The following is a 7,162-nucleotide window of genomic DNA, read 5'->3' on the forward strand; positions in this document are numbered from 1 at the left end:
GCAAGAACACGGCCAATAGTGAATTAAGGAATGAGAAGCATTACAGAAGACTAAATGGGATGCAACATTCATAGCTTTGACATAGTTGTTGTTAGAGACAAATTTTATGAATGACAATACAGGTAGTCTATATGCATTGCTTATGTGATGTGTATTAGGAGTTATTTTCTTATTCTGCTCAATAAGACTTAGTAGAAAAGATGAACAAGCAACAGTAAGAACAGCTCTTTCACCTCTTCTATAAATTTCTTTTCAGTCAGTATTAAAAATTGTCCCAAATTTAAGCCTGTTTGTGTTACCACATACACAGAATACTCATCAGGGATTACACAAAGAATATTAGAATAAAAAGAAGCTTTAAGAATTTCAGTCTACGGCCATACCACCCTGAACGCGCCTGATCTCCTCTGATCTCGGAAGCTAAGCAGGGTCGGGCCTGGTTAGTACTTGGATGGGAGACCGCCTGGGAATACCGGGTGCTGTAGGCTTTTTCGCTTGCTTTCTTGCCGGGCGTGGTGGCTCAAGCCTGTAATCCCAGCACTTTGGGAGGCCGAGACGGGCGGATCACGAGGTCAGGAGATCGAGACCATCCTGGCTAACACGGTGAAACCCCGTCTCTACTAAAAAATACAAAAAACTAGCCGGGCGAGGTGGCGGGCGCCTGTAGTCCCAGCTACTCGGGAGGCTGAGGCAGGAGAATGGCATAAACCCGGGAGGCGGAGCTTGCAGTGAGCTGAGATCCAGCCACTGCACTCCAGCCTGGGCGACAGAGCGAGACTCCGTCTCAAAAAAAAAAAAAAAAAAAAAAAAAAGAAAGAATTTCAATTGAATTACAAGACACCCTGATACTTACGCACAATTTTTTCTAAGCTTTTTTTTTTTTTTTTTTTTTTTTCCTCAAAGTACCATCCCCAGAGCCGCAAAGCACAATTTTCACTGCTTTGGAAAATAATGTTGTATTTTCTGAGTCAAGTATATCTGGATAATTACTTATTTGAAGTCTACAAACACAATTTTGAGATACTGAAAAGCAAACATGTAAGACAGGTTAAAACAAGAAAGGTATGTTTATAGAAAAAACACAATCTAGAGACTCACAGGATTTGTGTTCATCTTTCTGCGGCAGACAGACTCTAAGATGGCCCCATGGTTTCCATCTCATGCTTTTGCTCTTGCATACTCTTCTACCTTTGAGTTTAGGTCAGACTTGTGACTTTGTTCCAGCCTGTAGAGCACAACAAAAGTGACATGCTATATGTAATTATGACACGTAAGATTGTAACAGCTGTCTTCCTAGGAGACATTATTTCCCTTGCTGGCTTTTAAGAAACCAGCTGCCATTGGTGTATTTTCAATGTTTTCTTGCTTTTTGTCGGTTTCAAATAAATAGAATGTGAAAAATAAACAAGTCTGAAACTGACTTCAAGTTTAAGAGTGATAAAGTACTGTGAAAGTTAAAGAGGCGCACCCCGCCGCCATTTTGTCCCCTGGTCCCTGCAAGGCATACTGACAGCCGGCGCCCCAGCGCGGACCCGTCCTGGTCTGCGTGACGCACGACCCTCGTGGACACTCACCCCTGGCCACCCTGCGCAGCTCGCAGTTCAGAGCGGCTCAGAGCTTATCGCCCGGAAAGGGGCGGGGCGGGACGGGGCAGGGAGGTCTTGGAGAGGCGGGGCGGCTTCCCAGCGTACCGCACCACGTGACTCTCAGTGTGGCCGCGCTTCTCCCAGCTAAGGCCCGTGCGCAGGCGCACTCTGGTTCGCGCCACTGGGGCGCCCAGGCGGGAGGTTGGAGCATCTTGTGAGTTAGAATATGGAGAGGGCCACATGACAACCGAGGGTGGCCTCTGTCCAGCAGCTGGTAAAAAAAGTCATAACCCTCAGTCCGATAACCTGCAAGAAGACTGAATTTTGCCAACAATCACATGAGCTTAAACAAAGTTCCTTCTCCAGTTGAGCCTTAGATGAGACTAGTACTCTGGCTAACATATTGATTGCAGCTTTGCTAAACTCTAAACGGGACGCTAACTAAATTATTCCTCGACTCATGACACAGAATACATGAGATAATGTATTGTTTTAAGCAATAGCTAATATATTAGGTTTCAAAACCTTTTCTGTGCAGGTTGAGACAAGTTTCATAATACAAACTATTGCCTCCTATTTCTTATTTAAAGTATTAAATACTAAATCAACACAATAACATCAGTTGACTCATTATGATACTACATACATGAACTGACAAGTGAAACTTCTAGGTTGTTTCAAGACTATATGAAAAATTGGTTAAATGTTTAAGTTGGTGCCCAATTAATTTGCTATAAAACTTTTTTAAATCTCTTTTTTCTTTCTTATCTTTGCAATATCTACTAACCAAATTAGGCAAGCTCACATCATAAATATTTCTAAAATTCATCGTTTCCTTAATTCATATTCATGAGCCGTGATTTGGGAGCTATCATATCCCACCTTTCACTGTATCAACTTCATTTTTTTTTTTTTGAGACGGAGTCTCGCTCGGTCGCCGAGACTGGAGTGCAGCGGCACGATCTCGGCTCACTGCAAGCTCCGCCTCCCAGGTTTACACCATTCTCCTGCCTCAGCCTCCCGAGTAGCTGGTACTACAGGCGCCCGCCATCACGCCCAACTGATTTTTTTGTATTTTTAAAAGAGACAGGGTTTCATTGTGTTAGCCAGGACGGTCTCGATCTCCTGACCTCGTGATCTGCCCACCTCGGCCTCCCAAAATGCTGGGATTACAGGCGTGAGCCACTGCGCCTGGCCTGACTGTATCAACTTCATTCTGATCTCCACACTTCACTCTCACTCTTTTCCCCCCCCCCTTCATTTTTACCTGAAACCAGAGTAATATTTCCTATATAAACTTGTAATTACATGAACCAGATTCTCTACCTGCTTTCCAGAGTCTTTGGGAAAAGGCTAAACTCTTCTGTATAACTCATCTCATGCCCCAGGTTTTACTAATTTCATCTGCCTAGCTAAAAGAAACATATTTTGTTTCCTCAAGGGTAAGGATTACGCATGTCTTATCTCTTTATTCTCAGCATTCTGCATGTTTGATTCGAGCCTCAAACAAATTTGACATTTAATATTTGTTGAAGTAATACGTGAAGCAATAAATAACATGTTTAAATGTATGTCATCAGAACGAGAATCTCATATACATTTTGTACATTTATTTTCTGTACCTATTCATCAATAAACTTTCTTTTTTTTGAGACGGAGTCTCGCTCTGTCGCCCAGGCTGCAGTGCAGTGGCGCTATCTCGGCTCACTGCAAGCTCCGCCTCCCGGGTCCACCCCATTCTCCTGCCTCAGCCTCCTGAATAGCTGGGACTACAGGCGCCCGCCACCGCGCCCAGCTAATTTTTTGTATTTTTAGTAGAGACGGGGTTTCACCATGGTCTCGATCTCCTGACCTCATGATCCGCCCACCTTGGCCTCCCAAAGTGCTGGGATTACAGGCGTGAGCCACCACGCCCAGCCTAAACTTTTAATAAAACATCTGAAAGGTATGTTAGCAAGATGGCAGAAAAAGAATTTTCTACCCCTGAGACAGCATCACTTAATGCTGAGGGACACCCTACTGGTTTGCTGTTTCTCCCACAAGGGAAAGTTACAGCATAGTAAGAGAGCATCTGACTCCTTCAGCTATGTGGGGTATTGCTCAAGAGGCCCACTGTTTTTCTCATCCTACCCAAAATACTGAAGTAATCAACATGTCTGAGTGGTTGAGAGGGCTGGGAGCACAGAAGTGAAACTCCAGACCCTACTAACCACTCCACAGACTCCATCAGGAAGCCCGCCCATCAGTCACTCGGCAAACCTCACCTGTGAACTTGTAACTGGCCAGCAGGCTCCCCAAAGGCTCAATGTGCCTCACTCTTTTAACCAGGACAACTCATCAGAAACACCCTTGTGAGTGGCAACTGCAAGCAGCTTGTACAGACAGACATCCTAACTCTGCATGATTGGGAAAAAGTACACAAACTTGAGTATTTCAGGGTGCCACCCCAAAACAACAGGAGGGTATCAGCACCAGCTTTGAAGTTTCAAGAGAAGGCATACGGTATTAAGAATTCTCCCTCATAGAAAACAATAGCAGACACATCTACAGAAAAGATCTGAAAGAGCCTTGAAATTCCTGAGATGTTTGGTGAAGGTATTTCTTTCCAGAAGTCAGCCAGTAAAAACTGGAGGAGATGACTTTTTAAAATATGAATAAAGCAACACAAGACTCAGGGATCAAGAAAAATCAAGAAACAAGACACCACCAAAAGAACACAAAAATATTCCACTAACCACCTCCAAAGAAATGGAGTTAGACAAATTGCCTGACAATTCAAAATAATCGTTCAATGGAAGCTCAGTGAGCTACAAGAGAACACAGATAGGCAAGTCAATAAAAACAGAATAGCAATATGTAAACAAAATTGGAAGTTCAGTAAAAAGATAGATATGAAAAAGAACCAAAGAAAATTCTGTAGCTGAAAAAAAACAGTGAATGAAATTTAAAATGCAGTAGAAAACAATAGCAGCAGACTTGATCAAGCAAACAAAAACAATTTGTGAACTCAAAGACAGATCATTTGAACATATACAGAAAGGAGAAAAAAAAGAATGAAAATGAATGAAGACTATGAAATTTATGGACACCATCATTAGAGCTAACTTTTGCCTAATGGGTGTATAATAAAGAGAAGAGAAACAGAAAGGGCTAGAAAGCTTATTTAGAAAAATAATGGCTAAAAACTTCTCAAATGTAGGTAGAAGTATAAGCATCTAGGTATATGAAGCTCAAAGATTTCCAATAAGCTTCAGTCCAAAGAAGACTTTACCTAGACATAGAATCAAGCTCCAATAAAAGATTACTAACACACACACAAATCAAAGATTGAGAATTTTGAAAGCACCAAGAGAAAAGAGGCTAATGATATATAAAGAAATTCCATCAGGCTATCTGTGGGTTTATAAGCAGAAACCCTGCAGGCTAAGGAAAAGTAGGATGATATATTTAAAGTGCTAAAAGAAAGACAAACTGCCAACCAAAAATGCTTTACCCAGCAAAACTGTTGTTGAGAAACGAAAGGGAGATAAAGACTTCTCCAAATGAATAAAAGCTGAGGATGTTCATCATCACTAGAGCTGTTTTACACAAAATGATAAAGGGAAGCCTCTGAGTTGAAAGAAAATGACACTAACTTGTAACATAAAAACACATGAAAGTATAAAACTCACATGAAATGGTAAGTGTATTGTCTTAAAAAATAAATGTATTAAAAATAATTATAGCTATGATAACAATAAGTACACAATCTAAAAAGATATCAATTGTGATCTCAGAAGCATACTACTGGTAGGGAGTGTAGTTTTTATGTATGATTGAAGTAAAGTTATTAGCTTAAAATAGCTTGTTATAACTCTAAAATGTTTTTTGTAAGCCTCATGGTAACTACGAAGCAAAAATCTATAATAGATACACAAAAGATAAGGAGAAAATAATTAAAGGATAAAATCAAAAATGAAGAGAGCAAGAGAGGATGAAAAGAACAAATAGTCTACAAAGCAGTCAGAAAACAATTACCAAAATGGCAGCAATACCTATCAATAATGTAAACAGATTAAAATCTCCAATAAAAATAGTGAGTCTCTGAATTGATAAAATAATAAGATCCAATTATATGACGACCTTAAAAAGAGTCACTTCCCTTATAAGGACACAAATAGGCTGAAAATGAAGTAATGGGAAAAGATTTTCCAAGCAAATGAAAACCAAGAGAGCAGGAGTAGCTGTACAGAAAACAAAATAGACTTAAAGTCAAAAACTAGAACAAGAGATAAAGAGGGCTGCTTCATAATAATAAAGGGGTCCATTTCTCAAGAGGATATAACAATTGTAAATATAGATGTACCCAAAATAGGAGCAACTGAATAGACAAAGCAAATATTAAGAGATCTGACAGGAAACATACAGTAATGCAATAATTGTAAAGGATTTCTACACACCACTTTTAACAATGGATATATCATCCAGACAGAAAAATCAGTAAGAAAACATTGGACTTAAACCATACTTTACCCTAAATGGAACCAAGAGATATATACAGAACATAACATCCAACAGCAGCAGAATACACATTTATCTTAAGCATCCATAAAATATTTTCCAGGAAAAATCATAGATTAGGCCACAAAACAACTCCTACCAATTTAAGAAGACTGAAATCATAAAAGGCATCTTTCCCAAACATAATGGTATAAAACTAGAAATCAATAACAAGAGAAAAATTAGAAAATGTATAAATATGTGGAAAGTAAATAACATAATCCTCATCAATGAAGGAGTCAAAAAAGAAATCAAAAGGGAAATTTAAAAATACTTTGAGATAAATGAAAATGAAAATTCAACATGCAAACGTTATGAGATGGGACAAAAGAATTTTTAAGAGGGAAGAGTAATAAATGCCTATATTGAAAAGGAAAAAATATCTCAAATAAATAACATTACACCTCCTGGAATAGGAAAAATAACACACTCAGCCCAAAGTTAGTAGAAGGAAGTAAATAACAAAGATCAGAGCAGAAATAAATGAAATACAGACTGAAACACACTATAAAAATATAAAAAAACTGAAGTATTGTTTTGAAACATAAATGATATTGACAAAACTTCATCAGTATTAAGAAAAAAAGAGACTCAAATACATAGAATTTGAAATTAAAGAGAATATATTACATCTGCTACCACAGAAATACAAAGGATCGTTAGAAATTACTAGGAAAAATTATATGCCAACAAATTGGATAATCTATAAAAATATTTAAATTCCTGGAAACATATGCCCTGTGAAGAGTGAATCATAAATAGAAAATCAGAACAGACTAATAATGAGTAACGAGATTTAATCAGTAATCAAAAGTCTTCCATCAAAGAAAATTCCAGGACTTGATGACGTCACTGGCTAATTCTACCAAACATTTAAATAAAAATTAATACCAATCTATCTCAAACTCTTCCAAAAAATGAAGGGAATAAAACACTTCCAAACATGTTTTACAACACCAATATTACCCTGATACCAAAGCCAAACAAGAACACTACAGGGAAATAAAATAACAGGACAATAATTTCTGATTAACATA

General features: G+C 38.6%; 1 non-coding gene across 1 annotated transcript; it reads left to right on the forward strand.

Annotated features, from left to right (window-relative positions):
* Positions 1–369: 369 nt before the first annotated feature.
* Positions 370–488, forward strand: LOC115895318. The gene has a single exon (XR_004055529.1). It is a non-coding gene; the product is annotated as a 5S ribosomal RNA (ribosomal RNA).
* The last annotated feature ends 6,674 nt before the right edge of the window (positions 489–7,162 follow it).

The sequence above is a fragment of the Rhinopithecus roxellana genome, chromosome 20, assembly GCF_007565055.1.
Source record: "Rhinopithecus roxellana isolate Shanxi Qingling chromosome 20, ASM756505v1, whole genome shotgun sequence".
In the NCBI taxonomy this organism is placed as follows: domain Eukaryota; kingdom Metazoa; phylum Chordata; class Mammalia; order Primates; family Cercopithecidae; genus Rhinopithecus; species Rhinopithecus roxellana.